The following is an 18,201-nucleotide window of genomic DNA, read 5'->3' on the forward strand; positions in this document are numbered from 1 at the left end:
AAATAAGACTGAATTGCCAAAGAGAGTTTACTTTTCATTCAGAGAAGTACCCTGTGGATCACAGAAAATATTTCACCACAGAATCAAGTTCCCAAGATCATTCAGTGGTTCTGATTGCAATAGTCCTCCTTGATACGTGCAGGAATTCCACGAGATTTCCCTTGGGAAGACCCCTCTAGGCAGCCACTGGCTCTCATACAGACACAAAGGGAATCTTACTGTTGTTTTTACCAGCTGCGAAAACTTGACATAACCTTCCTACTTCAACTCTGCTCCAACAGTTGACAGGTTCATTAGCTGAACATGCCAAATTATCAGAACTTAGGAAGCATGAAATGTATGCCTAATTGAAGGCAAGGAAGACCAAAAATAGCTTTCTAATCAGCTTTTAGAGAGGGTGTGGGTCAGAAGATCAGCACACCTGCTAATGATTCACACTTCAGCATCTTGCCAACAAGACGCTTTCACTGACCAATTTCCAGCTGCCCTGCCCAGCAGACACCGCAGTCCTAAAGAGCAGAACTGAATCTCAGCCGCAAGTCCTGTATACATAGGATTAGGAGACAGCTCTGCATGCTCCTTCTCTGGATGCAGAAAAAAACGTAGACCCCCTACAGAATCCTATGTGGAAGGAAGAGTTGGAAATAAAAATGTATTTGCAGCCTGACAAGCGGGTAGCAAAATATTGATTCTAGCTTCTTAAAACAAGTAAAACATGTGGACTTGGGAAAGAACCATGTGTGGGAGGGAATCTTATCTCACAAGATGAAAGAAGATAAAAGAAAGCAGGTTGAGAGGGAGAAAAGCCAGCAGCATCCTCATCCCCAGCTCCGAGGCTGTTAGGTGTAGCTGAGCTGGGTGGGAAAGCCCTGGGAGCACCCGCTAGGAATCCCATGGCAGGGAACCATCCTGCTCCCTGGGGATGCACATTAGATGCAAACAGAGAGGTCACGTGGCCCAGTGGAGCTCCCCAGGCACCTGGGATTTCCAGGAGGAAATAATCTAATGTTGGTCTTCATATTCTTCGTGTTTCAGATCATACAAAACAGGCACAAAACCTGCCTATCTCATAAGAAAAGGGGTTTTATAAGCCTCAGAAAGGAAAACGCAGCCCTAGTGGCAGCCTGTGCTCTCTGTAAAAGCGTGGCAGCCTAGAGGCGGGAGGAGGCCGGGACTTGGGGGCAGAGATCCAGGGACTTCCCATCAATTCTTCAGCTGCCGCGACCTTCAGAGACGTCACTGTTAGCTCTCAGCCTAGGGGCAAAGGCCTTCTCTGCCTCCTGCTCTGGGCTACTGTGAAAATCGGAAAGTATAAAGGTGCATCATTAATGTGATGTGCCATAAAGGGAAACCAAGATGAACATGAGCTTGGTGCTGTGTACTTGGTGCTACTTTGAGGAAGACAGTGTAACCAGAGGCCAGTCTTGGCATGTCTTCACTGAGGTGGCAGATAGACGTGAAACCTAACAGCCTTCCCCTAGGGCCTCTAGCTGCTTAGAGGACAAACAGTACTGGGACATACTGAATACTGGGCAGGGGCAGCGGGACACACTCAAAATTTTTCCCACAGCCGCAAGAACCTATAATACAGAAGAGACCTCAGGATAGGTAAATCCCTAAGGTCTTTTGACTGGTTGGTTGGTGTTTGTTTCACTGTGTTTAACCTAAAACAAGTTAATCACAGACTTCCCATAGAGCAGCTTCTGAAACTACAATGGGCAGAGGGATCAGGCAGCAAACTCGGTTAGAAGTATGTCTGGGACAGGTTCTGACAGTCAACCTTTCTGACAGGCTCCGAGGTGATGACTTCTGCTGGTTCAAGGATGACATTTGAGGTAGCTAGGCTGTCCATGACTTCTGAGAGAATCCTAGGAAGGATTTAAGATGTAATGTACTTTAATAGTAGAAAGGACCCAAATTTAAAACCCTAAACCTGTGTATGAGGACAGTGACGCCAAGAGTTCACTGACTTGTTCTGCATCACCAGGAGGCAGAATTTCCATTGCCCACCTACCCTCTCCCCCATTCTTCCCTCCACCAGCCTGACTTTTACACACTTGGCCCTTTTGGCTTTGGGTTTCTCTTCCTGTCTCTCTTCCTGCTCCTTTTGCAAGTAGAGGAGAGAAGACTATGACTGTGGAACGTGAAATGTAGCTCTGACTCATGGAATGTCTTACCAAAAGAAGATAAGGAAAGCAGTGAGGATGAGTTTCCAGAGAGAAAAAGGCTAACCACATCCCAGTTCTTTAAGTCCCACAATGGCTTCAACTTCAAGTGATTAGTTCTTTGTTTGCAAGGATGGGCCGTGGTGCCTATGCATGCACCAGTAGACAAGGCTAGGCCCATTTCTACCTGCGTGACATCAAGGGGAGGCCATGTTTACTAAAGCATTAGATACCTAACTTACTCATCTTACTAAGACCCTCAGAACAAAAATGTCTAGATCTAAGGAGGGGAAAAGATTTTCAAGAAAAAATTTTGAAACCGAAGGTAATCCCCAACACACCTTCTACTCATGGGCTACGTTCCAAAAGTAAAAAGGAGGAGAGATACAATTTGCATTGAATGAACTTAAGCTCTGCTCCCAATCACACAGATTTATGAAAGTCATGTTTTAAAAGCTACATTGAAGTTTCAGTTCTTTTTGATGCCAATTATCCAACCAAAAGCATAACATCGTTAACCATTTCTTTGTTCCATCTTTTCTGTCCACCTAAGGATATGAACTAAACAGGGGGAAAGGAGGCTGAACAAGTAAAAAGAATTGCTCTTAGGCGGTAAATAAAAAAAACATTGAAACTCAGCAAATACTTTTAAATAAACGCAGAATTTGCCCTTTTAGAGAATTGCTGCATTTCTACCTACAATTTCACAAATAGAGGATCTGAAGAAAGGTTTGGCTCTAAATGAGGCTTAACACATACAAGGGAATATGTGTTCCCAAGTGCTTCCATTAGGCTAGTAAATATTGAACAGCAATGGGTATACCTCACCCATTGAGAACTTTCTTCTTCAGTCAGCCCTGTACTCAGCGCCTCTCCCGGTATAAGCATTAAAGTTTCACAAGAAAAGTTGCCCACAGTGACTATGCTGCTAGAACTCCATAGGACTCTCCCTAGGTTATTTGGATTTCATTATTAACATGTACTTTTAACCACCCTTGTTAAGATCAGAGTCCTTGCAAAATTAAGATTAAAATATCCTAGCTTTGTGTCCATAGAGACCCCTTTCATTGGGGACTTCTTATATATAATAAACAATGAGATAGACTTAAGTGTTCAAAAAGTTTTTTGCTAAGTTCTGAATGGCTTCTTTCAATTCAATGAGGTGCCATTAACTAAATAACCCCTACAGGGACCTATAGGATACCTAAGAGCTTACAACATTAATGTCACCTTAAGGATTTAGCCCCCCCTCCTCCAAAGCTGGGTTTCTTATTTATTAAATTTCCTAATAAATAAGAAAGTTCACTGATCATACTTAGATCCATGGATTAAAGAACAACGTTAGGTCATTTACATAAAGTGAAACCAAAAGAAATGTGCTTTCATATTGCAGAATAGATATGTGTTCACTCAGTCTTCGTTTCTGCATGGGTTACCAGGCACTCTAGGACAGGGGTTCCCCAACCCCCGAGGTGTGGACCGGTACTGGTCCACAGCCTGTTAGGAACCAGGCTGCACAGCAGGAGGTGAGCGGCGGGCGAGCGAAGCTTCATCTGCCGCTCCCCATCATTCGTTCGCATTACTGCCTGAACCATCCTCCAGCCCCCTGTCCATGGAAAAATTGTCTTCCACAAAACCGGTCCTTGGTGCCAGAAACATTGGGAACCACTGCTCTAGGAGACTGAAGAGGTGAGAGCTGAAGAATGGGAAGTATGGTAAGTATGAGCTCCAAGGATAAAAGACATTTAGGCACTGCACCCAAATGAATCTTCCTGGCAGGAGTCACTGGCTTAGAGCTCATCAACCAAATAGCTCTCGTTACCCCTTCACCCATATGCCCAGCCCTTTGCAACATACCTCTCCCTTCCCCTAACCTCTACCCAACTCTTCCTCTAGGCAGATCTGACAAAATATCTTTTAAACCCCCAGTAATCTGAAGAGGTGAGAAGGGTTGGGGTCGGTAGATACAATAAGCAAAAAGCTGAAGTGATCTCAGGCTATTTTCGGGATGTAAAGGGCTATAAAAATAGAAAATTAAGGATGACAGGAATTCTCCAAGAACTGCAGTTACCACATGACAAAATACAAATGGGGGCAACACTTCTTTCTAATTTAGGAAACTAGGACAGGCAAAAGACTAAAGTTGCAAACAATTTCTTCCAAGATTAAGTGGCTGACATTAAAAGAAAGCTAAGCTAGCCAAGTACTGTCCTGAGGGAGCTAACAGAAAAGTCACCAGATCTGTGAAACGAATAGGACAGGTCAAGGGACATATTGCCATATTTAAGAATCCAGTGTTTGAGGACAGGAAGATAAAATAATCTTAAAGACATCAGCTCTTCCAATATTGATCTATACATTCAGTGCAACTCCAATCAAAGCATCAACAAGGTTTCTCATGGAATATTACAGATTATTCTAAAATGTATATAGAAGTACAGTGATCCAAGAATAGCTAAGGATCTCATAAAGAAGAATGAAGAGAGGAAATCATCCTAGATATGGAAAAGTTATAAAGCTATAGTAATAAAAAACAATGTGATATTGCTATAGGAATGAAAAATAGACCAGTAAAATGAAGAGCCCATAAATATCCAGCATATATGGGAACAATATCTAATGATATTCAATATTAAAGTATAACTTACCTGATGGCATGATGGTTTAGAGTATGAACTTCAGAGACAGAATGCCTGCCTTCAAATCACAGTTCTACCACTTATTAGTTGTGTCACAGTTTACTTATCTATAAAGCAGGATTATAATAATTTATATCTCATAGACATAAAAATCTCCTAGTATTAATACCCTGGTACAGTGCCCTCCCCCATGGAATCATGCCCTGTGTAACCAAAACAACACTGAGGAAGTGACAACATATGGTGTTCAATGCTAGGCATAACAAACACTGCAGCTTCTGTCTTGACCTCTTGGATCACTCTCTCTGGGGGTAGTAGCCACCTGCCACATTGTAAGGCCATTCAAGTAGCCCCATGGAGAGGCCCAGCAGACAGGAACAGAGGTCCTTGTCCAGTAACAAGCCAAATTTGCCAGACATGCAAGTGAATCACCTTGGAAGTAAAACCTGTATCTTGAATCCTGGCTTCAGATATCTACAGCAGTAATGTCGGCAAAGGTCTATTAGAGTTGCTGGTATATATATATATTAATATTTATTTGGTTGCACCAGGTCTTAGTTGCGGCAGGCAGGCTCCTTAGTTGTGGCATGAGAACTCTTAGTTGTGGCATGCATGAGGGATCTAGTTCCCTGGCCAGTGATCAAACCTGGACCCCTATATTGGAAGCTCAGAGTCTTAACCACTGCATCACCAAAGAAGCCCCGAGTTGCCAGTATATTGCAGGCAATGAATAACCTAGAAATTTCATTAGTATTATTATTGTACAACACTAGAGATTTAGCAGAAAGTCATGGTACAGGGAGGTTAATTCTGTGCCCACAAGGATAGTGTGTGAATTATCTTTGCCGTCTCATGGCCCAGTATGGACTCCATAAATTGTGTGTTTATGAAACGCCAACTATGTGCCAAGTGGTGTTATTGCAAGTGAATGATGAATAAATGCCTAAAAACCTCTCCAACTCTTCCATCACAGCAATGCAAAGCACAGTGAATAAAATCCTTGCAAAAGGAAAGAAGGGAGGGAGGAAGAAGAAAATGAAAACTCAAAGACTTAGACAAATGATCTGTTAGACCAGTTCAAATTCCCCCTCCTTCAAGGAACATAGCTCACCTAGTCTGCCTGAGCACTTTGTCCATTTTACTCATGGAGAAAAAACATCATGGGAAGAAGGCTAGAGTAGAACAGATCTTAAATACTCAAATGTTAACATAGTCCTCATATATTCCATCCAATCTTTAAATGATCTCTACAGGTTGATGTAAGTTATACTGAATTTTTAAAAGAACACAAAGTTTATAGATCTCTTTCTCCCTCTCTCTCTCCCTCCCTCTAATACGTTATATATTTAAGCTATATTAGAATGTGTCTGTCAGTTTTTCTTAATTCAATCAGTTGTTCTGGAGGCCAAAGAAAGAAAGCTGTTTCTTTAAACAACTTAGAAAATATTGGGGGGTACTATTTTACAATGGATGGCTTCAAAATTATACACATATTTTTCATCCAGTATGCAGATAAACTTTTTCTACTTCAGGCAATTCTCACATTGCACAGTTCCAATAAACATGCAATGTATTTACCATGGTTTAGTTAAATAATATTAATAGCATGGCTCAAATGTCAAACACAGTGTATTAACAGTGAGCATAGTAACTGCATAAAGTCCAAACTCCACTGTTAGCTTTTCAGTCCACAAATCATTGCATAGAAACCAATGCACATCATGATCAATGACTCACTGCATCACTTCTTCCACATTCTGTCAATTATTCGTCAAGCCACACCTGTTATTCAGGTCACACACAGACAGAAAAGCGTGTGGTTGTGTTGCCTCCTTGTTGACAAGCAATAAACCCACGTGACATTTTGCAAAAATGGATACTCAGAAGAAGGAATTGGCAGACAAAGATGAAAGTGCAGCAAACAAAAAGTAAAGTAAAATTGTACATGATTAGGAAATGCTGATGAAGACATACTGAGACCTAGGCCTGCAAGAAGATAAAGTATAAGGCACACTGAAATGGTCCAATGAATATAAAAAACAAGGTAAACTCATATCAACATCTTTTAGTTAAATTGCATTAGGAACAGAAAGCCGCTCATATCATTGAAGTGGGGCATCTACTTCTATTTTGGATTGAAGACTGTGATCAAAAACAAATCCCAATTAGTCTGGCTACCATTCAGGCCAAAGCAATGAACTTAGCTGCCACACAGAAAGAAAACTATAACTACTAGGAGACTGAAGCATGACCTTCAGCTGCCAGTAAAGGCTGGTTTCACTGTTTCATAAATTGGCATGAACTGATTAATCTTAAATCATCTGGTGAAGCTGTAGCTCAGATAAAGATGCTTTTGTGAAATTTATACCCAGATTCCAAAGAGATAAAGAAGAAATAGCTGACCATGGGAATGTTGACACTGTCACCATTTAAAAGACTCTAGCTATGCAGCCAGAGAAACTTAATGAAGGAGAGTTTGTCAATATAAATGAGGAAATGGTTGAGATGAAAGGATGAAGATACCCCATGAGAAAGTAACACCAGCAAAATGTTCACATTAGAAGGACTCTCAGAGTTATTTTACAATGTCGAAAGCACCAAGGATAAAATGTTGGAAACTGATCCAAACTTAGAAAGGAATACGATGATTTTCCAAGGCATAGAAAAGATGTACACTCCATACCAAGTTATATGATGAGGACTGTTCAAACTATGCCTGATAAGTTACTTACAAAGAAATAAAACAATTCTCAATTGAATAATTCTAAGACTTTCTAATGTTCCAAGTTGCAACGTAGTAAATGAATATTAGTCATTTTTTGTGTACATAAGATTTTATTTTATTTATTTTTTTATACAGTAGGTTCTTATTTGTTATCTATTTTATACATATTAGTGTATAAACATGTCAATCCCAATCTCCCAATTCATCCCACCACCACCACCCTCGCTTCTCCCCTTTTGAATGTTAGTCATATTTTAAGTTTTCTTATACATTTATACATTCATAACTGATAGTAAGGGAATACTTAATGTTTTGACATGTAACCTTCCCCACTGATTATTACAATCACTTTTTGTGGTTTCAGCTTGAACAAACATTTCTACTGTCCTGAAATACTATGCCAAGCATTTCGTAAAGGCATCACAATGAAAGAGAAAAGAATAAGCGTTTAAGACATGACTGATCTGTTGTACGTCAGTGGTTAACAGTATAGCTCAAAACAAATTTTAACCACATCGGCTAGTTAGCTTTGTAAACCCGGGATTTCAGGATAAAACAGAAAAACTAATACCTTTTCTCAAGTACGAAAGTAAATTTGCTTTTCCATTTATATACCCAAAAGTAGAAAAGCACTAGACTGAGATTTAAGGAGTCCAGGTTCAAAACTGAGCTCTACCATGAACTCCCTGTGTGACTCCAGAGTCATCCTTCTATTCATTCTACAAACATTTATTCCCAGACCCCTGCTATGTTTTTGAGGATAGAAAATTGAGTATGATACGGAATCTGGCCTCAAAGAACTCACAGCCTATTAGAAAAGAAAAACTAGAAATGGTTACAGTACAGTCCTCATCTATAAATCAGATCTAATAACGCCTACCTCCCAGGGTTACCAGAGGATAAAATGAGACTATATGAGAAAGCATTTACTATCAAGTACTATATAAGTACTAGCTAGTACTAGTGCCATTGTAGCACCTGACAAAAACTAGACTGGATTCCTCTTATCCAACGGTTCTCACAGTATCGACCAGCAGCATCAACATCACCTGTAAACCGGTTCAAAATGCACATCCTTGCCCACTCACCTGCAGATCTAGTGAATTAGAAACTCTGGAGGGTGGGGCCCAGAAATCCGTGTTTTAACAAGCTTTCCAGATGATTATGATGCAATTGAAGTTTGACAACAACTGCTTAGTGTTATCTATATAAGATTAAAACACAGGTAATATGAATCTTAGTAGGTCCTAGATAGTTATTTCCCAATTATCAATGAGAAAATTAAAGCAGAATATAACCAGTTCTTCTAATTGGCCAGGAAAGTTAGCAAAAGTCTAAATGAGCTATTAATCACGTTTTTATTTCATCCAAAGTCACCTGCTTCTCAAATCCTTTCACTAAGATAAAAATCGGAGTAGAGTCCCTGTCTATAGCAATTTCACCGATGGTATAAGCTGTGTGTTTGTGTCTGAGTTTTAAAAACACAGCACAGATTATAGAAATGTAACACAAATTATAGAAAAATTTTGCTCAAAATAACAAGTAAAAGGCTATTACTTCAATAAGAGGGTCATGACTAATCTAATTTGAGAATTCACCTTGGAGAACTCTAGTATCCATGGCATGTTCAGGCCAATATCCCCAGTATTAATAAAGGTTGATTCTTTGAAGATGAAAGTCATTTTATACACTTCCAAGCATCCTTTGGGATAATGAATTATAGGAGCATCCAAACATGGTAATATTTGCCATATTTTGAAAACTTTTACCAATTCCACTGGTTTCATAAAATAATATCTTCCTGGACTAAATATTAAAACCATTTTCATATATGTTCATTGATTATCACTTAGAGGACAAAGTAGTATAGAATAGATGTTTATGACAAAGCCATCCAGAACCCATACAGAGCCTAACATATAATGAGCACTCAAAAACTGTTTGTTGAGTGAATGAATCCCCAAAATCGGATAACATGAATAATAATTGGCTACAATTTTTTAGTACCTTCCATATATCTAATCAATCCTCACAATAGCTCTGTAAAATGAGCATGAATATATTTTTTAATATAAAAATGACGAAGGAGCTGAGGCTTAGATAAGTTTTAAAAAAGAGTCAATAGAGAGTGATAAGGGCATCAAAGTGGAGTGAAATGCTTCCACTGTCTCTCGCCTTCAATCTACAGCCAGTAAAACATCCACAACTCAACAAAGGTGTCCCTGCCAAAGACACCACAATGCCAGAGAATTCCACACATCTGTACCTCTAAAGGTGGATGGACTAGACCACACAGAGGAGGCAGAAGGGGGCAAAAATTGGAGGCAGTACTTGCAATCCCAGCCCTCCAGCTATAGCAGCTGAGCCCCCAACCCCAGAGAAGAGAGTAGCAGCAGGGGAGGTGGCACACGTGACTCTGGCTTCCCAGCCACAGCAGCATATGTGGACAAAGGTAACTGGGCAGCAGGTACAGTGGGACCTGTGACCCCGTACCTCTAACCAAGGAGGCACCAATGTCTCTGGCTCCTCACACCTCCCACCCACAGCAGCAGGAAATACTGGATGCAGCAGAAGTGCCCACCCTTCAGTACCTCAGGCCATGATGTCAGGGACATACACCAAGTACAAGCAACAATGAGAGCGCCCAATAGACACTTCTGCAGAAGCAGTGGAGTGTGGAAATATATATATATATATTTCTCAAATATAACCAGAGGCTCAGGTAAGAGAAACCAAAAACTTGTGCTATAGGGTCACCTACTAGAAAACAAAACAAAACAAAACAAAACAAAAGACCTCTAATTTCTAACCTGTTGAATCATTAGAATCAATTTTTTTAAAAATTGCCTAAAAAAGAAAGGTGTTTGCTACTTCAAATGCACCAGCAGAGGAACAAGTCATCAAGCACCATGAAGAACTAGAGTGATACCATATCTCAAAAAGAAAACGACAGTTCTCCAGAAACCAAATTTAAAGTCACGGAATATTGCAATCTAACTAACAGAGAATACAAAATAACTGTCATAAGATAACTTAATGAGCTATAAGAAAACTCAGAAAGGCAATTCAATGAGTTCAGGAATAACATTAATGAACAGAAATGATACTTTACCAAAGAGATTAGAACTCTAAAGAAGAATCAAACAGAAATACTGGAGCTGAAGAACTCAATAAACAAGATGAAGAATGAATGAGAACTCATTGAAAATAGAGCAGACCATATGGAAGAAAGAATCCGTGAGCTTGAAGATAGAAAAACAGAAAAGATAGTGGTAGAAGAGGAGAGAGAATTAAGATCTTAAAAAACTGAGAGAATTCTACAAGAACTATCTGTTTCTTTTAGGAAGGGCAACATTAGGATAATGGGTATCACAGAAGGAGAAGAGAGGGAGGTTGAGTGGAAGGTTTATTTAAAGAAATAGTAGCTAAAACCTTCCCAAACCTGGGAAATAAACTAGATATTTAAATCCATGAAACTAAGAGAACACCTAATTAGCTCAGTGCAAAAAAGACCTTCTCCAAGACACATATTAAAACCATCAAACATCAGTGATAAAGAAAGAATTTTAAAGGCAGCCAGAGAAAAACAATGGTAACTTACAAAGGATCCCCCATTAGGCTATCAGCAGATTTACTTTCTTTTGTTTTTGAAATGTATTTATTTTTTTATACAGCAGGTTCTTATTAGTTATCTATTTTATACATATTAGTGTATATATGTCAATCCCAATCTCCCAATTCATCACACCACCGCCACCACCCCTGCCACTTCCCCCCCCGCCTTGGTGTCCATACGTTTGTTCTCTACATCTGTGCCTCTATTTCCACCTTGCAAACCAGTTCATCGGTACCATTTTTCCAGATTCCATATATATGCATTAATATATGATATTTGTTTTTCTCTTTCTGACTTACTTCACTCTGTATGACAGTCTCTAGGTCCATCCATGTCTCTACAAATGACCCAATTTCATTCCTTTTTATGGCTAATATTCCATTGTATATATGTACCACCTCTTCTTTATCCATTCGTCTGTTGATGGACATTTAGGTTGCTTCCATGACCTGGCTATTGTAAACAGTGCTGCAAAGAACATTGGTGTGCATGTCTTTTTGCATTATGGTTTTCTCAAAAAACTAAAAATAGAACTACCATATGATCCAGTGATTCCACTTCTGGTTATATATCCAAAAGGAACAAAAACACTAATTTGAAAAGATACGTGCACCCCAATGTTCATAGCAGCATTATTTACAATTGCCAAGTTATGGAAGCAACCCAAGTGTCCATCAACAGATGAATGAATAAAGATGTGGTATGTATATACACAATGGACTACTCCTTAGCCATAAAAAATAAAGTTTTGCCATTTGCAGAAATATGGATAGACTTGGAGGGTATTATGCTAAGTGAAGTAAGTCAGAGAAAGGCAAACACTGTATGATGTCACTTATATGTGGAATCTAAAAACACAACAAACTAGCTAATGTAACAAAAAAGAAACAGATACAGAGAACAAACTAGGGGTTACATGTAAGGAGAGGGAAGGGGGTAGGGGCAATATAGGGAGAGGGGATTAAGAGGTATAAACTATTATGCATAAAGTAAGTTACAAGGAAATATTGTACTACACAGGGAATATAGCCAAGATTTTATAGTAACTATAAATAGAGTATAACCTTTAGAAACTGTGAATCATATTGTACACCTGTAACTTATATAACATTGTACATCAACGATACTTCAATGAAAAAAAGATTGCCTGGATAATTTGTATCAGGCAAAAATATGCTGAGTATATAAATAATAGTTATATTTAAGTCATAATAAAGAATCAGTGTAATATGAAGCATTTCTAGAATAAAGTATTAAATGTTAAATAATAAAGAAAAAATGAAAGCTGAAAAATTAAAGTTTACTATTATTCAAAACAAAAATAAATTAAAAAAAATTTTTAAGAGTCAGTATCATTCATTTACTGAGTGGCAAATTAAAAATTTGAACAGAGGAGCCTCTGACTCACAAGTCCTTTCAATGAAACTACTCTGAAGTGACAGGCCAGTGTCACCCTCTTTAATCACGAAAGACAGTACATTATCTGTACCAGCATAGATTCTTTTACAAGACAAAATAGAGATATCCAAATTGATAGAGAATACCTGCTATTCATTTACATTACTACCCAAAAATCTGGTAGCTTTCTCCACTTTCTGAGCTATTTTTCTTTGTGATTTCACTGGAGATATTCATTTCTCTGTTAATAGAACTTGCCCTTGTTTTGATTTTGTTTATTTAGAGTAGCAGGATTCCTGGAGCACATGAAGGCGTTTTGCCATTGAAAATTACATGGCCCAAGGCCACATATTGGTTCCTTTATTTTATTTTTAACAGAACCACAGGTGCTAATTAGGTGCTCTTTCAGGCTGCCAAAGTAAGATTCTGAGGTCCCAAACTGCTGTCGGTCTCATCATCGTTAGCCCTGTAGTGCTCCTCTATGAGTCACTTTTCACAATTGACATGTCCCTGCTCTTTGCAAATTATTTTAAATGACTTCTTAATTAGAAGTACTGCCTTTCGCACTGCTAATGAAGCAGGCCAGAGCTGCAGAGCAGTCAGAAAATAGAAATGGTTTTGATACCCCTTTTTCCTTTCTCAGGACCCCTGTTTCTAACTGAAGTAATTGTGTTTACTCTTTAGCCAGTGTTGTGTCTCTTTACAATAAAATGTGAATTCTTTATCTCTGGGTTGCAGATTTTTGCAGTCACCGTAAAACTCAGATTTAGTTAACCTTATTTTAATGTTTTTCTCCTTCCACCAGTGACTTCTGAAGGACATAGAGAAAACATATTTCTTTCAGGAAGAAGTATCTATGTAGTGTACATCTCTAACCCAGGCAGTGATTCCTGTATGTTTTGCAAAGGTATTGAGCAGTCTGTCAAAGGAAATGTTCTCTCATTAGGAAGACTTGCCAGAGAGATCTCAATAAGGTATCACCAAATTCAAAGAATTCCTTTTTCCCCATACCAGTTAGGAAAATATACAGTGGTCCCTTGGTATCTGCAGGGGGATTTGTTCCAGGACCGGCCAAGGATACCAAAATCCACAGATGCTTAAGTCCCATTGTCTGCCCTCCTTTAACCTTGGTTTCATATCCACAGACCAGGAATTTTGTATAGTACATTGACCCTTGAACAACTCAGTGGTCAGGGGCAATGACCTCTGCACAGTCGAAAATCTGTAACTTTACAGTCAACCCTCCATATTGGCAGTTCTGCATCCATGGATTCAACCAACCGTGGATTGTGTAGTACTGTAGTATTTATTTATTGAAAAAAATCTGCATATAAGTGGAACAACACAAACCTGTTCAAGGGTGTTGAACAAGGGTGTTGTTCAAGGGTCAGTTGTATAACACTGCTTAGCTTTGTTAAGAATTTTTTTGCTCTTTTATTCCCAATGACTGTTCATATTTTTGGTTAATAAATTTCTTAAACAAATAAAAGGAGAAGGATTATCCTTCAATTTTATTTTTAAAACATTTAGTTGGTTATCCAACCCTTAGACAGTGAAAATCATAACAGATTATGAAACGTACTACAACTTAGAATTTATAAAGGAACTACTGAAAGCTCCCCAGTATGCCCTTTTTTACAACCCTGCACCAGGGTTTATTCAGACCTGAGAGGATTCATCAGCCCTGGTTTGGAATTGAGTCTAGACACTCCCAGAATCAAGGATGCTGAATTCTTCCTTCCCTTTCACATAGTTTCCAAGCCCTCATCTTAGCCAAGTCCTACCAAAGCTAACCTGTACATCCTTTTTAGGTCATCTTCATATTCACCTCTTCTTTTCATGTAACATAATCCTGCCACATCAGAGTATTTTGTTCATAGCACACAAATAATTAATAGATACCTGAAGAATATATTAAAAACTTAAGGGTAAATTATACTAAAAATTGATTACTAAGCGTCACCTGTTGCCTTCAACAACAGTACCATTTATTTAGCATTACTACTATACTTCCTGACACTCTGTTTATTGCTTTGTATGTATTGTCTTACATATTTATTGTAACAACATTATGAAAATGTTTCATACCACCCCTCTTAGAGATAAGATGTTTCCATGGGAAGATAGCTTGCCTCACATCACATACAGAGCCAGATGTCTGGAAGGAATCCCAGACCACTCGTCCTTAACCAGAGCTAAATGATACAACATAGCTTCTCAGGATGTACCCTCTATCTGGAGCTAAACTTCATCCAAAAGCACACCCAGCAGAAATTCAACCAATTACTAAGCTCAAAATCTGCCAAGCTTCTGGAAACTTGTGGGGAAATCTGTGTCTTATCAACTGGTAGCTTCAGGGTGCTTATCTGTTCCATCCATAGCCATAGAGCCTTTAAAGCAGTGCCTCCCAAAATATCAGACCCAAATGGGTATTTGCTGAATATGAAGGTTACTAAACCTCACCCCAGACCTTACAAATCAAAATCTCTATAAGGGATCCCAGGAGTATGTCATTTTTAGTAAGTTCTTCAGAAAATAGATTTGGGGACACAGTAAAGTCTCAGAATTATTATTCCAGGGCCCCAAAGCCAAGGTTTCTTTTGTACACAGTCCTTCTGTCCCTTTCTTTAAGTGCAGGGAGAAAGGCATGCATCACATCCCCAGTGCAGCTTCTTTCCCCAGCCACACTTTGAGGAAAAGAGTTTGGCTTACTGCATTTATATTCAAGCCCTTTACTTTATAAGTGGGGAAACAAAAATGGAGATAAATTAAATGATTTCCCCAAAATCAGACTTGAAGGCAAGCTTCCTAATTCTCAGCCTTGGCTTTTTCTCAAGCTCAACTAGAATCATTAGAAGTAAACAGTGCACTACTATTAGATCACACTTTGCAAAGTGCCTGGAAAGATGTATAGTAGACCAGCTGATCAGATAGGGCAGGTCCTGAGAAATACAGAGAAAATAACCACTGAAATCAATTTAAGGAGATGGGCAATAATTCTATAATATTTTCCACTCTATACACATAAATTTATTAAAACAATAAAAGGTAGAATTATGTCACCTTTTATTGCAAAGTCCTATATTTATTCTTTTATGGTGCAATATGGGGTACAAGTTATTTCATGGTTTCTTTTGTTTTAACAACAGCACATAAAAATTCTTGCCGATATTTTGTTTTCGTTTTTGTTTGTAAAGAAGAGCCCACTACAAGTAACCCTTAATGTATGCTACTGCTCAGGACACACTTTTTTCTCAGATTCACCTTGGATGATGAAATGTTAGGTTTTACCTTTCCAAATTCCTTAAAATCTTTTTATTCAAGATATAGAAAAAAAGTCTTAAAGTAGTTGACTATAAAGAAATTTTCAATAATAATCTTTCTCTCATTTGAAAAATTATCAACAAATTACATTCACTGGGGCTCCCCTGGTGGCGCAGTAGTTGAGAGTCCTCCTGCTGATGCAGGGGACACAGGTTCGTGCCCCGGTCCAGGAGGATCCTACATGCTGTGGAGCGGCTGGGCCCGTGAGCCATGGCAGCTGAGCCTGTGCGTCCGGAGCCTGTGCTCCGCAACGAGAGAGGCCACAGCAGTGAGAGGCCTGCGTACCGCAAAGAAAAGGAAAAAAAAAAATTACATTCACTGAAGTAACAGAGTTGCCTCTTCAGAACAAAGCCAGCAAATTGAATCCTTAGAAAAAAATAAATATGTTTTTAAAATCCAGATATAGTAACTCAGACATAGAAAAAAATAAAAAACATAAATCTAAAGTACTACTCTCATTCCTATCCAGTGACTTGAATCCATGGTTAGCCATGGTGGTTTGAGGAAGACAGCAAAAGTTTCCAACTATCCTGAGATCTTTCTCCTATGCTTATACAATGGCTTTTAATGTTTCCAACATGAAAGTCTCACCAAAGGTACCAATTCCAAAAACTCAGCTGTGACCTGGGAAGCCCCTTTATGAGCCAGGCTCAGGTCTTCAAGCACCTCCTATCAAAAAGCAGAGAGAAGAACAGGACGGCTACCCCAGATCCACCAGCAAATCCATGGGTAGTTTTAGGGCACCTGGCATCATGACTGGGGAAACAAGGAAGTGACTGCTTAGATCCCTAAAGTTTGAGGAGCCTCAAGACCCTCCATGAAGGCTGAATTCCATCCACCTAACAACCCCAAAGCTACGGTAAGACCTATTGTGCTCTGTACCACGGAAGTTCTTCTCTGACAAAAACGACAAAATGATTTTGTCCTCTAATCCTTGTTTGGAAAGATGTGAGCATGGAGAAAATGGTGGATAGAGAGCACAGCAGGCTAGTAATTTTGTCCAAGGCTACAAACTTGGACAAATGCCAAAGAGGACCAAGAAGATCCAAAGCAAAGCTAAGTCCATGTAAGCATTCAGCTTGCAAAAAAGTCAGAGATAAAAGTATTAGTGTCAGTACCAGTCACTGAGAAGCCAAAGGTATTAACAAAATAATCCGCAGAGTGTTTGAAACAGAATTTGGTCATTTCCATTGGTCGGGCTAAGTTTGACCTCTTGAGAGGTCAAAATAAATGGACCCAAGGAAAAAAAGAAAATTCCCTCTTTTTTACCATATCACAAGGGGAAAATCTTGTACTGGCCACATGACCACACAGACTGTGGTCTTCAGTAAAGAGTAGTAATCAGCCAAGCATACAAGTGTCCGTGCCTACACCTGTGTCTATACCTGTGTCTGTCTATATTTCCATCTATATCTCCTGATCACGGGTAGGTTTTCAAAGAGACACATGACAAAGTAGGGTTCTTAAACTGAGCAGAAAATGGAGCAATGATAAAGAGTGCAGAGACAAATACTACAAGAAACAGCAGATGACAGCAGCTCTGGGCATGGTAAAAGATGCTAACAGAAAGAAAGGGTAGAAAAGTAAAACTCAACGTGGATACTCCAGCCTCCCAGAGTTAAAATTCTCAAAATTCCCCATGTTAAAAAAAAAAAAAATAGAACTCACATGCAGGACCAAAAGTCTAGCTATGTAAAGGATTCAAATACTAGACTGGATATTATTTCCATAGACATAGTCATGTCATGACTCCACCTTTGTTACCTGTCCCTTGACCCCAGGAACACACAATTGTGTACACAAAATGCCTTGTCTCCAAAAGACAAACATTAAACTTATAGTCAAACATGCATCTCCCTTTTGCTACTTTTGTGACAAGCAACATATCTCACAATAACTTCTCTTATGACTGATTTCCTTATCTATAAAAATGGAAATTACTGTTTCTCCCCTATCTATCTCACTGGATTGTTTTTCAGATGAAATTACATCTCATAAAGAAAAACCTTTTATAAGGCATAAAGCACAGTGTACACAGAAAATATTGTTATTGATATTGATGAACATTTACACAAGTCATCCAGGCAATACCAAACAAGTGATGCTTCAGTGAATAGAAGCTTAGGATAGTGGAGAGTTGACAGTTGTCACTGGAACAGTTAGTCCTCTGTCCCACTTTGGTTTTTGTTTTTGCTCACTATGCCTGTACAATCTATTATCTATTCAGCCACTCCTTTTGGGGGGTGCTTTGCACTAAGCTGCTATGTGTCACAATAAATTCCGTCTTTTTTTCTTAACCATTGTGTTCACAAAGCATGGGTCTTTCAAGAATCA

This window comes from Phocoena sinus, chromosome 4, assembly GCF_008692025.1.
Source record: "Phocoena sinus isolate mPhoSin1 chromosome 4, mPhoSin1.pri, whole genome shotgun sequence".
Taxonomy (NCBI): Eukaryota; Metazoa; Chordata; class Mammalia; order Artiodactyla; family Phocoenidae; genus Phocoena; species Phocoena sinus.